The following is a 12859-nucleotide window of genomic DNA, read 5'->3' on the forward strand; positions in this document are numbered from 1 at the left end:
TGCTACAGAATAATTGCCTCCCTCCAGTCCTATAGGTTTTTCAGTTTTCTAGAACAATAACTAACGTGGACTGCTGTCTAACTCCGTGCCAGCTACTCTTGTAATCTCGTACCCACATGGTTTCACTTATTTAATCCTTATAACCCGATAGAGTAACTGCTGTCATTCAAGCCACTCTGCAGTTGAGGAAAGGGAATCAGAGGGACTCAGTGCTTTGAGCCCCACAGGACAGCCAGTAAGAGAAGGAGACAGAATTCAAATGCAGCCAGATTGGCTCTAGAGCCCACACTCTCATCCATGCATTTGTGGGTCTTGGTTCTTTGGTAGATTTTGAAACTATGGGGCTCTTTCCACCGATGTCTGCCTTGCTGGGCACCAGTCGTTTCCAGTCGCTATAGCAGTGGAGGGCAGAGGAATCAGGAAGCTTGTCAGAGCCCGCAGTTTCTCTGCCCTCTGCACTCTTGTGGATTGTCACACGGTGCTCTTTGGCTGTGTGCTCGCTCCTGTTGAGCTTCCCAGACCCCAGTCAGTAGCACCCCAGCTTTGTTCAAAGCTGGAGTGATGTTGGTGGGGCAGTAAGAGGGGCCAGGAAAGGACAGGTTGTGGGGGGAGGAAAATTACAGTGGCCCTCGAGCCGCATGCTGCCTGGCAACAGAGCCCCTTGTAGGATCCAGGACGAGGGTCCACGGCCCCCTTTCCTCCCCGTCTTTCTGCTTTACCCTTCGCAAGGAGAAAACTGAACCAGGAAGAGAAGGCCGAGGTGTGGGGTCAGGGGAGGGCTTTGAGAACATCCAGTAGGGTCTGCCTAGCGTGGCCTTGCTGGGAAAGTGCCTCTGGAAAAGTCGGTCTTCCCACCCCGCTGCTCCAGCGGCCCCAGCATTGACCACCTACCAGTTTAAGGGCCTAAGAAGCCATGTTATCATGGCGTTGCATGGCTCCTCAGAAAAACACACTGGCTGTTTCACTTTAGGAAAGAAGACTGTGGATCTACCTACTGATTCTGTGTGTGGTTGAATTACAAACAACACTCCTCTCTGTCTGTTCCTACTCTCCTTTTCCCATGTCTTTACTTAAACCCCTCTCAGAATTTTTTATGTACTTCCCTGCCTTCCCCAGTGGATGTTTACATTCACTAGGGACCAGTATTCTTCCATATCCATCCCTCCATCTTCCATACCCACACCTAGTACTTTATTGTACCAGTCAGGATGCCTGCAGCCAGAATACCATACAGCAAACAGATTTAAATTAAAGGACGGTTTGTAATCTTACATAATAAGAAGTCCCAAGTTAGAATGTCTCCAGGATCAATGAACACAATAGCTCAGTGATATCAGGGATCCACATTCTCCCTATCTTTTTCCTCTGTTAACATCAGCATGTTGCCCCACGATCTGGGCTAGTCCTCAATGCTCACAAGCATGACGATCATCGTACACATGATGGTCTCCAGTGGCAGCTCTTCGAAAGGATAAGGAAATCTTTCTCAGAAACTCCCCCAGCAGCTATCCCCTCACACTCATTGGCGGGAACAGGGTTACATGCCCACTCCTAAACTAAGCACTGGCATGGCGAATAGACTTCCCATGATTCAACTAATCAGCTTTTACCCCTGAGTTGGGCATGGGATCAACTTTGCTAAACACATTGCTCCATGGAAGAGAATGGACACCCGAAACAAATCAGGGCTCTACTAGCAAGGAAGAAATTAGACAGGGGATGGGAAGATGAATTTGGTGTATGCAGCCTACAGTATCTGATGAAATAATGTGATAGTAATGTTTATTGAATTTCAACTGGCCTTAGCTTGAATTATTTCATCAGTTCTGGAAACAGAGCTGTGAGGAAATAGAGCCCAGGTTAGATATGCTCTGATGAGGAGAAGGAAGAAAAACATTTAGGAAAGGTTGGGAGCCTGCTGAAGAGCCAATGCAGTGTGAAGTCTCACTAGGGCAGAACAGGAAGCCAGCACTGAAGAGCTTCTATATACCAGGTGTTGTGTGGAGTTATCCGCGCACTTTATCCGATTCAACCCTCATAAAAGTGCTTCTAAAATACAAACAATTATTCTCCTATTACAGATTAAGAAATCAAGGCTCAAAGATTTGGGGTAACTGCCAAGGGTTCCACGGCTCGTGAGTAGCAGAGAAAGAATTCTGCTGGCTGCTGACAATGGCTGTAACCTTCCCACAGGGTCCAGGTCTCTAAGGAATTGATAGGAATGTAACCTCAGCCAAACAGTATTTTTTTAGGATCTCAGGCTGTGGGCCCCACACCTCCGTGAATGCCTTGGGGAGGCAAACCATTTGTGAGCACCAAATGCTTGTTTGTGCCTCTGGTCTAAGGCTTAGTGAGAGAGGCAAGGCAGGTGAGTCCCCGGAGTCCCCTTTGTCCTAGGCCAGTGCTTCTCAGAAATTTCTACTGGTGTCCAATGGCAGAGGATGGGGAAACTCAAGAGACCTGGGAAATTAGCAGGTCTTTATCCATACAGAACATGCTTTCGCAAGTCAGCCAGGCTGGAAATGGTCCTCGGAAGCTGTCCACTTCACCGCTACCTGAGGTTGCGATTTGTGGAGCAAAAAGTGAGAGAACGCTCCACAACCAGACCCAGCCTCAGAAGAGGAGAAAACACAGACCAGAAGCAATACGAGGAAGAAGAAAAGATTTTTATGAACAAGAGAACAAGCCATATGACACGGTGCAAGAGGTCAGCTTGGAAAATCAAGCCTACCTGAGCAAGGTGTTGTGAACCATGGGTTTCTGAAGGATTCATCTTCTCCAGAGACTAGGAGAAAAGAGAAAGTGCAGGCATGGGAACAAGGCCCGTCCGCCACATGGAGACTGGAGGTACCAATGCAGACTGAGGCTGGATGGGTCATTGCATGTGTGGCTAGCCTCCTGACGCTGAAGTCCCACTGGACATCCAGGTTGCTTGGTTATGGTCAGGAGGACCCACAGGCTACGTAGGACCACTCACATATGACCACCTGCCATCCAGCCTCACTACCTAGCAGGCCCCAGTACAGGCAGGCAGACTTCAGAAAAACAAACAGTTGCTTAAAACCCTGAGATGGAAATACCTACCCATTAATTTTCATTACAGTGAGCCTGTGTCCATTAGCCCTCCAGAAGTTATAGCTGGAGATATCACACTATCTGCTATTAAGCTATACTACAAGACCATAGTAATCAAAACAGCATGGTAGTGGCATAAAAACAGACACACAGATCAATGAAACAGAATAGAGAGCCCAGAAATAAACCCACATCTGTATGGTAAATTAATCTATGACAAAGGAGGCAAGAATATACAATGGGGTAAAAATAGTCTCTTCAATAAATGGTGTTGGGAAAACTGGACAGACACAGACAAAAAAATGAAACTAGACCACCATATATAAGAATAAACTCAGAGTATTAAAGACTTAAATGTAAGACCCGAAACCATAAAACTCCTAGAAGAAAACCTAGACAGTAAACTCTCTGACATGGCTCTTAGTAATATTTTTTCTGATATATCTCCTTGGGCAAGGGAAACAAAAGAATAAACAAAAAAATAAACAAGTGGGACTACATCAAACGAAAAAGTTTTTGCACATCAAAGGAAACCATCAACAAACACAAAGACAACCTACTGAATGGTAGAAAATATTTGCCAATGATACATCTGATAAGGGGTTAATGTACAAAATTTATAAAGAATTAATATAACTTCACACCAAAAAAACAAACAATGCAATCAAAAAATGGGCAGAGGACCCAAATTGACATTTCTCCAAAGAGGATATACAGATAGATGCCCAATAGACATATGAAAAGATGCTCAACATCTCTAATCATCAGGGAGATGCCAATTAAAAGCACAATGAGATATCACTTCACACCTGTCAGAATGGCTATCGTCAATAAATCAACAAACAAGTGTTGGCGAGGATGTGGAGAAAAAGGAACCCTTGTGCAGTGTTGGTGGGAGTGTAAATTGGTGCAGCCACTATGGAAAACAGTATGGAGACTCCTCAAAAAATTAGCAATAGATCTACCTTATGACCCAGCAATTCCACTTCCGGGTATTTATCCCAAGAAATGCAAAACACTAATTCGAAAAGATATATGCACCCATGTGTTCCCTGAAGTGTTATTTGCAATAGTCGAGATATGGAAGCAATCGAAGTGTCCTGCCAATAGAAGATTGGATAAAGAAGAGATGGTACATATATACAATGGAATGTTACTCGGCCATAGAAAAGAATAAAATATTACCATTTGCGACAGTATGGATGGACCTAGAGTGTGTTATGCTAAGTGAAATAAGTCAGAGAAAGACAAATACCATATGATCTCACTTATATGTGGAATCTAAAGAACAAAATAAACGAACCAACCAAACAGAAACAGGCTCATAGATACAGAGAAACTGATGGTTGCCAGATGGGTTGAGGGGTTGAAGGGCTGGGTGAAAAAAGGTGAAGGGATTAAAAAGTACAAATTGGTAGTTACAAAATAGTCACTGGGATGTAAAGTACAGCAGAGGGAATACAGTCAACAATATTGTACTAACTATGTATAGTGCCAGGTGGGTATGTAAACTAGTTAGGGGGATCACTTCATAAGTGATATATAAATGTCTAACCACTATGCTGTACACCTGAAATTAATACAAAATAATATTGAATATCACCTGTAATTGAAAAAAAATAATATAAAACATAAGAATTATATATATATATACACACACACATATAAATCATATATATATATATATAAATCACATATACATATATAATATATGTATATGTGTATATATACGAGATGGGGTTTGTCCTAAGGTACTCACAGGGGGAGCAAAATGTAGGAAGTGAGAGCAAAATGTAGGAAGCTTTTGCAAACAGTATCCCCTTTACCAATACCAGAGGTATCACTTTAAAAGCAGAATATGTGTTCAACATGGTGGTTGCCAGAGATGACATTCAAAATATTTGATAACCAATATGGCACGAGCCCCAGCCAATCATAACTGGAGCCAGATCTTCAGGTGTGTGCTGGCTCGACATCAGTCACTGTCACTGCCCCAGGCAGCTAGCTCTGCAATGACAAGCTTCCTCCTTCGGCTCAAGGGCCTTTCCCGATGGGGAACAGCCTTTCCTAGACACAGCCTGTGTATGGTGCTGGTATGGGGTCTGGGGTGGCGATGGTTAGGTTGAGGAGTGGCAGGGAGATTTTAAGGGGATTGGAAGACTGGAGAATGGTAGGAACGGCTAAGCAAAAGCAGCTTGCCAAAAGGAAATTCACAAAAACCAATTGGCTGGAAACAAATTAGCCAAAAATCAGTTTTGTAAAAATCATTAACATGTTAAATGATCAATTTAACATGTTAAACCCCAACCAGCAATTACCAAATTCTTGTTTCCCTTAGCGACTCAGAGTTTATAACAATTCGTGTTGCTTGCAGTAGTTTGAACAGACTCTGTGGAATTTTCCTGAGTTTGGTTGCCCAGAGGCTTTGCCACAGGCAGAGCCGGTCGGTATCATGGAAGAATCCTGCATCTGAGAGAGATCTACACGACTACACCCTTGATGAAAGAGTAGTCCCCTATCTGGGCTGTTTGAGTGCACCGCTTCCGGAGGGATGGCTATGAAGCAGTGAGGGGCGGCCATGTAGCCAGCCAGCAGTGCCAAGTCAGCCAGTGGCATGCATGCAGGGACAGAAGTGGCAGCCCTCACAGGCCAGCTGGGACTAGAGATGGAAGAATCCCAAATGTCAAGTCAGTGAGTTTGAAATTACCAGGAGGCACTGAGGCACCACTAGCACTGGCGTGGCAAGGGTGTAGATGCCACCTGCAACAGGGCCTGGCACACAAGGCACCCAGTCCACTGGCAAGTCAAGGGCCCACCCTACGGTACTCTGTGTTCTTTTGCTTCAACTTGAGCAGCAAAGGCTCTAAGCCACCTCCTCTTAAAACAAAAGCCAACTGCCCTGAAAATAGTTTTGCTCTGGTGCATAAAGGCCATAGCTGCATCTTTCTAGCTATAGGACTGTCAAAGATTGTTACATTATTATTATTATTATTATTAATTATTTACCCTTTGATAAATAGCCATCCTGCAGAATGGAGTATGGAAGGTCCTGGGCCCATAACTCAGGGATTGAGAGCTGAAAACTATCCTCTGCTAACATGTAAAACCTAGGGGGAGAAGCTATTTAGTATTAAAAGTTAGGGTACTCAAGGGGTTATAGAAAGCAATGTCTGTGAAATCTCAATTGCATTTTCTTCTTTGCCAGTCATTTGTCTGCTGGGTTATTATAAACAAGACAGTGAGACTGTTCAGACGGTGTTTAATTCCACAAAATTGGAACACTAGACAGAAAGTGCTAAGGTCTTGGTGTAAAACTGAGGTCTGCCTCTTCCTAGTTGCATGACCTTGAGTAAGCTTCGTATCCTTTCTGAGCCTCGGTGTCCTCAGCTGTAAAACCCATCACGTTGTCCTGCAGGTCAGATGGCACAATCGCGTGACACTGGAATGAGGTGTTCCTTGTGGGACCACACTGATGGAATCCCTTCCAGAGTGTCTTGTACATGAAATAATATACAAGGTAGAGTGGGTTATGGTCCAACTGCCTTGCTTATTCTTTTAATAAAAATTATTAAAATAAGTACAATTAAAAGGAAATGATGTGGGAGAAATATTAAACCAGCAGATTTCAATGATCTTTGAAAATTCCTGTGCCCAAATATCGGTGTTCTGCATGGCCTCTTCCTCACTCATGGGCTGACGGGGTGGACATCTCCATGCTGCAGTTTCCACTGGTGTCTGTCCCAGCCATCCTGGCTCTCAGCTACCCCCATGGCACCCACCTTCCCGTCAGGCTCAGGGCCTTCTCCCTGTCCTTTCCTCACTGACTGCCCCCAGCTCCTTTTGCTATGTGCTCGCCCCTCCTCTTTACCCTGAAATCCATGGTCCATATGGAGAGGAAGGGCCTTGATAACCTCAGTTGCCATCCTTGGGTCACCTTTCGTTTTGTTCCTGCTCTGGCACTTACATCTTGACTTCTCTCTTTTGGGTATGCAGCGACTCCCTTTAATCTCTGTGTCTTGGAAAACCCCTGGCCCCAATCAGTTGACTCATCTTATTCTTTTAAAGCACACTCTCCTCCCCTCATTGTCCACCCATCCATTCCCAATAAGGGCAGTTTCTAGTTCCAGGTCCACTTCTCTGAGATGCTGTTGCTTATTTACATATATTTAAATGACATGCAAATCACACATACTACACGTATATGTATTATATATGTATGACATATATAATACATACACGTATACACATCTAGCATAGGGCTGGACATTTTGGAGGCTTTCGATGAATGCTTTTGTCTCATATTCTGTACATACCTTTCCATACAGTAGTCACTAGTCACATAGCTATTTCCATTTAAATTTTAATTAATTAATATCAAGTAAAATTTAAAATTCCGTGCTTCAGTTGCCCTAGCCACATTTCAGGTGCTCAGTAGCCACATGTGGGGAGTGGCTATGGAATTCAATAGGGACACCCCGAACGTCATGTTGGGCCCCACTCTTGTGTCTCATCTGTGGGTGTCCTTCTGCGTCTCTCCATACTATCATCAGTTCCTTAGAAACACAGAGACCAGTTTTTACTTCTAGAGAGTGCTCATTCTTTCTCAATTCTGTTCAGCAAAACCCAGGACCAGATGGGTCTCAGCACAGGCAGAGCCGTATGCTGGGCTCTGGACAGGGACAGAATAGAGAGCACTGTTTTCCAGGAGTTAGAAGAATCACAGGTTCCTGTTTCCCATCGCCGAGCTCCAACCCCTGGCTTTTGTGCAGGTGCTCTTGAGACTCTGAGTGAAGGCAGTGATGACATGTTGAATGAAAGGTAAATATTTATGGTCAGCCTCCAGCAGATGTCCTCTGTGGGTGGCTGGGTGAGTGGGTGGGTCAGCGAGGCCTTCAGCATGGGAACTAGGATTCTACCCGTGGTAATGCTTTGGGTCTCACCTGATACATTCCTGTGTGCCTAATGTGACCCTGTTGTTCTGCAACCAGACAGGTGGGGAACCAAGCAGCCGGGATGCTAGCAGCAGCCCTCAGAGTCCAGAAGGACGGCACTGTGCTTGGAGCTGGAGCAACTCCCCTTGTGCTGTTTTGGAAAACTCCCAGGTAGGCACAGCCCAGCCATCCAGTCTTCTGGGACGCTGCTGGCATCTAGTGGAAAGACAGGGAAGCAGCTGGCATGCAAATACTTGATTCTCACAAGGGGCGGGTCCCAAGCAGACCTCACTCTGCAGGGTTCGCATTCCACACCCCCTGCTCTAGCAAGAGTGGTGCCAGCGAAAGGAGACGCCATAGGAATGGAAGTATGTGTATCCAGTTCACCCACTCAGCTCCCACAGCACTGGTTCTCAACACCCTGAGAACCAACGCCCTCTCTTTATAATATATATGTGGTTTTGCCACGTTTATCCTCCTAAAATAAAATTCATAAGCTACCTATGCACATTATAAAAATCAATATAATGTCCTCACTATACTATAAAAGTGTAACATAGTAGTATATGATTTTTACAACATATATACTCTATACAAGAAGTGCGGGAAAATTAAAGAGCAGAAATACAGGTGGACACTAGAATAAGACCTTGTATTCAGATAAATAATAACAGACCAACCTGATTGATTGTGTGTGATAAGAGATCAAAGGAAATAGCCTTCATGGGAGCAGAAAGGAGGTGTGTCCTACAGTTCGGTCACTGAAAAAAGGTAAACAACTATAGGAGGCCAGACACAAGTGGCGATCAAGAATTCAGCAGAAGCAGGCATTCAGGAAATGTCTAGAAGAAATGGCGGCCCCCTGAGAACTCATGGAAACATGGAGGGGAGTGATGAGAGTTTCCCCCCATAGGAGAGATGGGAGCTAGGGCCAGTTCATGTTGCTATTAAATAGTGAAGAGAGGGGTGGTTCCAAATGAGGGGAGGACCAGGGACCGCGGGGAGGCTGAAACTTGGGTTACAAATCCGCAGAGGTGCTGTCGCAGGGCGTGATGCCTAAAGCAACAAAGGTTGGCTGTCAACAGAGGGGATCTGCCACGTGATTGAGAAAACTGCCATCTGGTTGAGGGTGACTTGAATAACTCAGATAAATACTGAGCCTGTCATTGACTGAGCACCCTGTGATGGGTGCTTTCTGTGCATTGCCTAATTCTTGTAACAACCCTGGAAGGTATTCATTTATTCTCTTCACTTTACAGGGATGAAAACCCAGATTTGGAAAGTTAAATAAGTCACACAGTCAAGCTCTTGGTAGAACGTGGCAGAGCCAGGATTCAGCTGCAGCTGTATCTCGTTTGAGCCTCATACCCACCCACTCTGGCAGGTAGGTGGGTAGAACTAGGAATTATTGTTCCCACCTTGGTTTTGAGTGACCGGAAGCCGAGGGAAGTGATGTGAGTGGCTAGATGCTGTGCAGCTGGCATGCAGTGTCCCCACGCGGACTGCAGAGTCCCTGACTTCTACAGCAATGACATCGTATCTTGTGCTATGTATTTCGTATCTTGTTTGAGGGGTCTCAGAAATCAGCTACAATCTTAAGCAGATGAAATTGAACCCCCCTGGCAGGATGTGAGCATGGAGATTTATCAACTGTTTCATAATGGAGACCAGAAATTTACATGTCACTTCGGGAATTTAGTTAAGATCTGTGCTCAGTATGGGAACAGTTAGCGAACAGATTGCAGATAAATTCTCTGATTATTCAGGGATGGGACAGTGACTTGTTACAAAGCCACTCTTGGATATGAAGGTGATCTGGCTAGACCACCTGTCATCCAGTTGACAGTTGGGTTTGATCCTTCATGATAGGTTGGGCTGTATTGCTGTCTTGCGGGGTGGCCTGCGGGGTCTCAGCTCCCGCTCCCCACATAAGAACACGGGATGTGGCTAGGCCAAAAAGGAACACCCATGGAGCCATAGGTAGGGGAGTCATACCACTATTGCCTCGCTGGCAGCTGGATTCACATGACGTGTGACCTGCTGTCCGCTTTTCTACCTGCCATCCGACCAACTCGCTATCTGCAATCCGCGCTTGCCAGCTCAGCCACCATTCGCTTGCTAGCCCCCATTTTTCTGCTAGCATAGCCACAGCAGTTATATTAGTGGCCAATGGCTCACTGGTTACAGCTGACGGCCAATAAGCCACTGCTGATGGCCATCCAATCACAGTTGATGACCATTTACTACCTAAGCCAGCACCTTTCCGTGTGAGGCCGAGAGCCTGGAACCTGCACTCCTGGCTCTGTCCCCACAATTGCCTTCCTCCCTCATTGCTCCTGGAATACCCTTCCTAATTTTGCATGCCAGTTCTAAGATTCCAATAAGTGGAAAACCCTTTTTCTATCAAGTGTATTCAAGTAGGAAGCATCTCTTAGCCCTCTGAAATCTGTCTGTAAGAACCAATGTCATGGTTCTCTGAGCTGTTCTAAGTAGTGACTGTGAGATGAGAGAATGAAGCCCAAGTGAAGTGAAATAACCGAAACGTTCAGACTTGGGATGGAAGTTTACAATGGTACAACCACTTTGGAGAACTTTTTCTCACAAAGTTTGAAACACTTACTCTTACTCAGCTATTTTACTCCTGGGCATCTATCTGTCCAAGGGAAATGAAGACGTGTTCACACACACACACACAAAAATGAATTGCAGAGGAATGTTCATAGCAATTCTGTTCCTAATCCCGCCCCCCCAACTGTCAACAAAACAACCCAAGTGCTCATCAACAGGTGAATGGATAAACAAATTTGCATTATACTAATATAATAGAATAATACTAAGTTTTAAGAAAAGGAATAAACTACTCACTCAAGCAACGACATAGATGAATCTCAAAAGCATTTTGTTGAGTGAAAGAAGCTTACGTAGCTATGTAAATAATCATTTAATTGATTGCAATAATTTCAAGTTCCAGAACTGGCAACACTAAGCTATGGTGATGGAATCTGAATAGTGATGACTTCTGTCAGTGGGAGGGCATTGGCTGGGAAAAGAACAAGGAAATTTCTTTTTCTTCAGGCCGTCTCCCCGTCCCTCCCTGAGACTGTGACTATTGCCCCCACCCATAGTGTAGCCCCAGCCGCGGGGCTCCTAGCCTGTCAGGGGCTCAGTGGCTGCACAAAGATGCAAACCGCCCCTTGGTTTGACCTAGCACCGTCCACAACTGATTTGGCTGCCAGTTTCAACAACCCAGAGTTAATATTAACCTGACCACAGCTCCAGAGGTCAGAGAGGTCTTTAACCTGGCAGGCTTGAGTACACAGATCAAAGTTCAAAGCTCGCTGGACTTTTGGAATCAGCTCAAGCCAGACAGATGGCTGGGCAGCACAGCAGGGACGAGGATGGTCTAGAGTGCCCTCCATCATGGCGGACTGGGACATTCTTTCCCGTTTGTGGAACCACATTTGCTCTCTAAGAAGCTGGGCCATGACTGCCCCAGGTTGACCCATCATTTCTCTTCACCCAAATGAAGTAGGTCCAAGGTTCAACAGGTACCCCATGGCCACCTGAATAAAATCAACATCTCTTTACAACCTCATCCTGCAACATCTGCCAAGCCCTCTGTCGAGCCCAGGGTCAGATCCAATGTTGGGCCCAACATAAACCCATTTGATGCTGCAAGACCCCACCTGAAATAGCTCTGCTTGTGACCCACTGTCCCTCCACTGAGATTAGTTCACTGAGGCTAAAGCAGTGAAGGCTGACATGAAAGAGTTTCACCTTGAAAGAGAGGCTGTTCCTCAGCTCAGTGCAGTGATCAGACTCAAAAGCTCCCCAGGATAGTAATTAGTTCAAATTTGAGAATCTGACAGGAGAACCTCCACAGTTCTACCCGCTAGCCCCTTATAAGTATCAACTCATTTGCTTCTCATGAAAGTGTCGGAGACGTTATGGGGAAACCGAGGCCCAGAGAAATGGAGGAATGTGTGGAAGGTAGTAAGTGGCTGTAGGCTTGAGCTCAGGCATTACACTGCAGTGTCTGTGTTCTTCATATCACGCTGTAGTGTCTCCCGGGAGGGAGGGATGTGGTCCAAGGTTGCAAAATGGCAGTGGAAAGTCTGGGTCAGGGCGACAGCAAACAGCCAGGCTCCGTGAACGCTGGCCCAGAGACTGATTGCGAAAGGGTGAAAATTGCTGAGGGAAAGGTATTTCCAGATCCCAGATTATGGCCAATTTCAAAAGCATTTCTGAGGTAATATTTCCATCTAGTGGCAAAACAGCAGGTAGCAATTACCCTCCAGGCAAATATCGAATCCGCCTTGAGCGGGGGAGGTACAACAAATCAACAGGACATTTATTTTTCACAGATTCCAAAAGACAGGCGCATCCTATGGCCACAGGTCATGGAATAGCCTTCAATTTCCACAAGCCATGGAATGCTGGCTGCAGGCTGGGTTCACGTCCCAACTCTGCTCGTTAACTGCCGAAAGGCTTGGGCCAGTTAATTCACTTCATTATCTCTTCTGAAAAAGGAGAAAATAATATCTACATATGGCTGCTGTGAGAATCACATGAAATACTGTATGTAACATGTCAGGCATATTGTAAGCCCTTAAATGTTCATCGTTAAAATACTAAAGAGGTGTGGCAAGATCTGGGACAGGCGCACAGAGGGAAGGACGCATTGGACATTAATTAGTGGCCTTCAGCGAACCCCACAGGACTGTCCTTGGGGCCGTCTTTTTTCCACATGTAGTCTTATGTTTGCCTTTCCCTGCTTATATCACTAAATCTGTTCTCCACTCAAATATATTAGTGGTTCTCCGTGTATCCCATATTCATCTCTGTCAGGTGTG

At 45.4% G+C, this 12859-nt stretch overlaps 1 long non-coding RNA gene across 4 annotated transcripts in view; it reads left to right on the forward strand.

The window, feature by feature from the left end:
- LOC109446805 (uncharacterized) overlaps positions 1-9475 on the forward strand; it is a 158227-nt gene extending 148752 nt beyond the window's left edge. For 3 of the 4 annotated variants that reach the window (XR_012491638.1, XR_012491640.1, XR_012491641.1), the window contains 2 exons: positions 8064-8177; positions 9266-9409. This is a non-coding gene — a long non-coding RNA (uncharacterized LOC109446805). Of the gene's footprint in view, positions 1-6490; positions 6593-8063; positions 8178-9265 lie in introns of all 4 variants that reach the window. The other variant, XR_012491639.1, reaches the window with a different exon arrangement.
- Positions 9476-12859: the final 3384 nt, after the last annotated feature.

Source organism: Rhinolophus sinicus, linkage group LG14, assembly GCF_036562045.2.
Source record: "Rhinolophus sinicus isolate RSC01 linkage group LG14, ASM3656204v1, whole genome shotgun sequence".
Classification (NCBI taxonomy): Eukaryota; Metazoa; Chordata; class Mammalia; order Chiroptera; family Rhinolophidae; genus Rhinolophus; species Rhinolophus sinicus.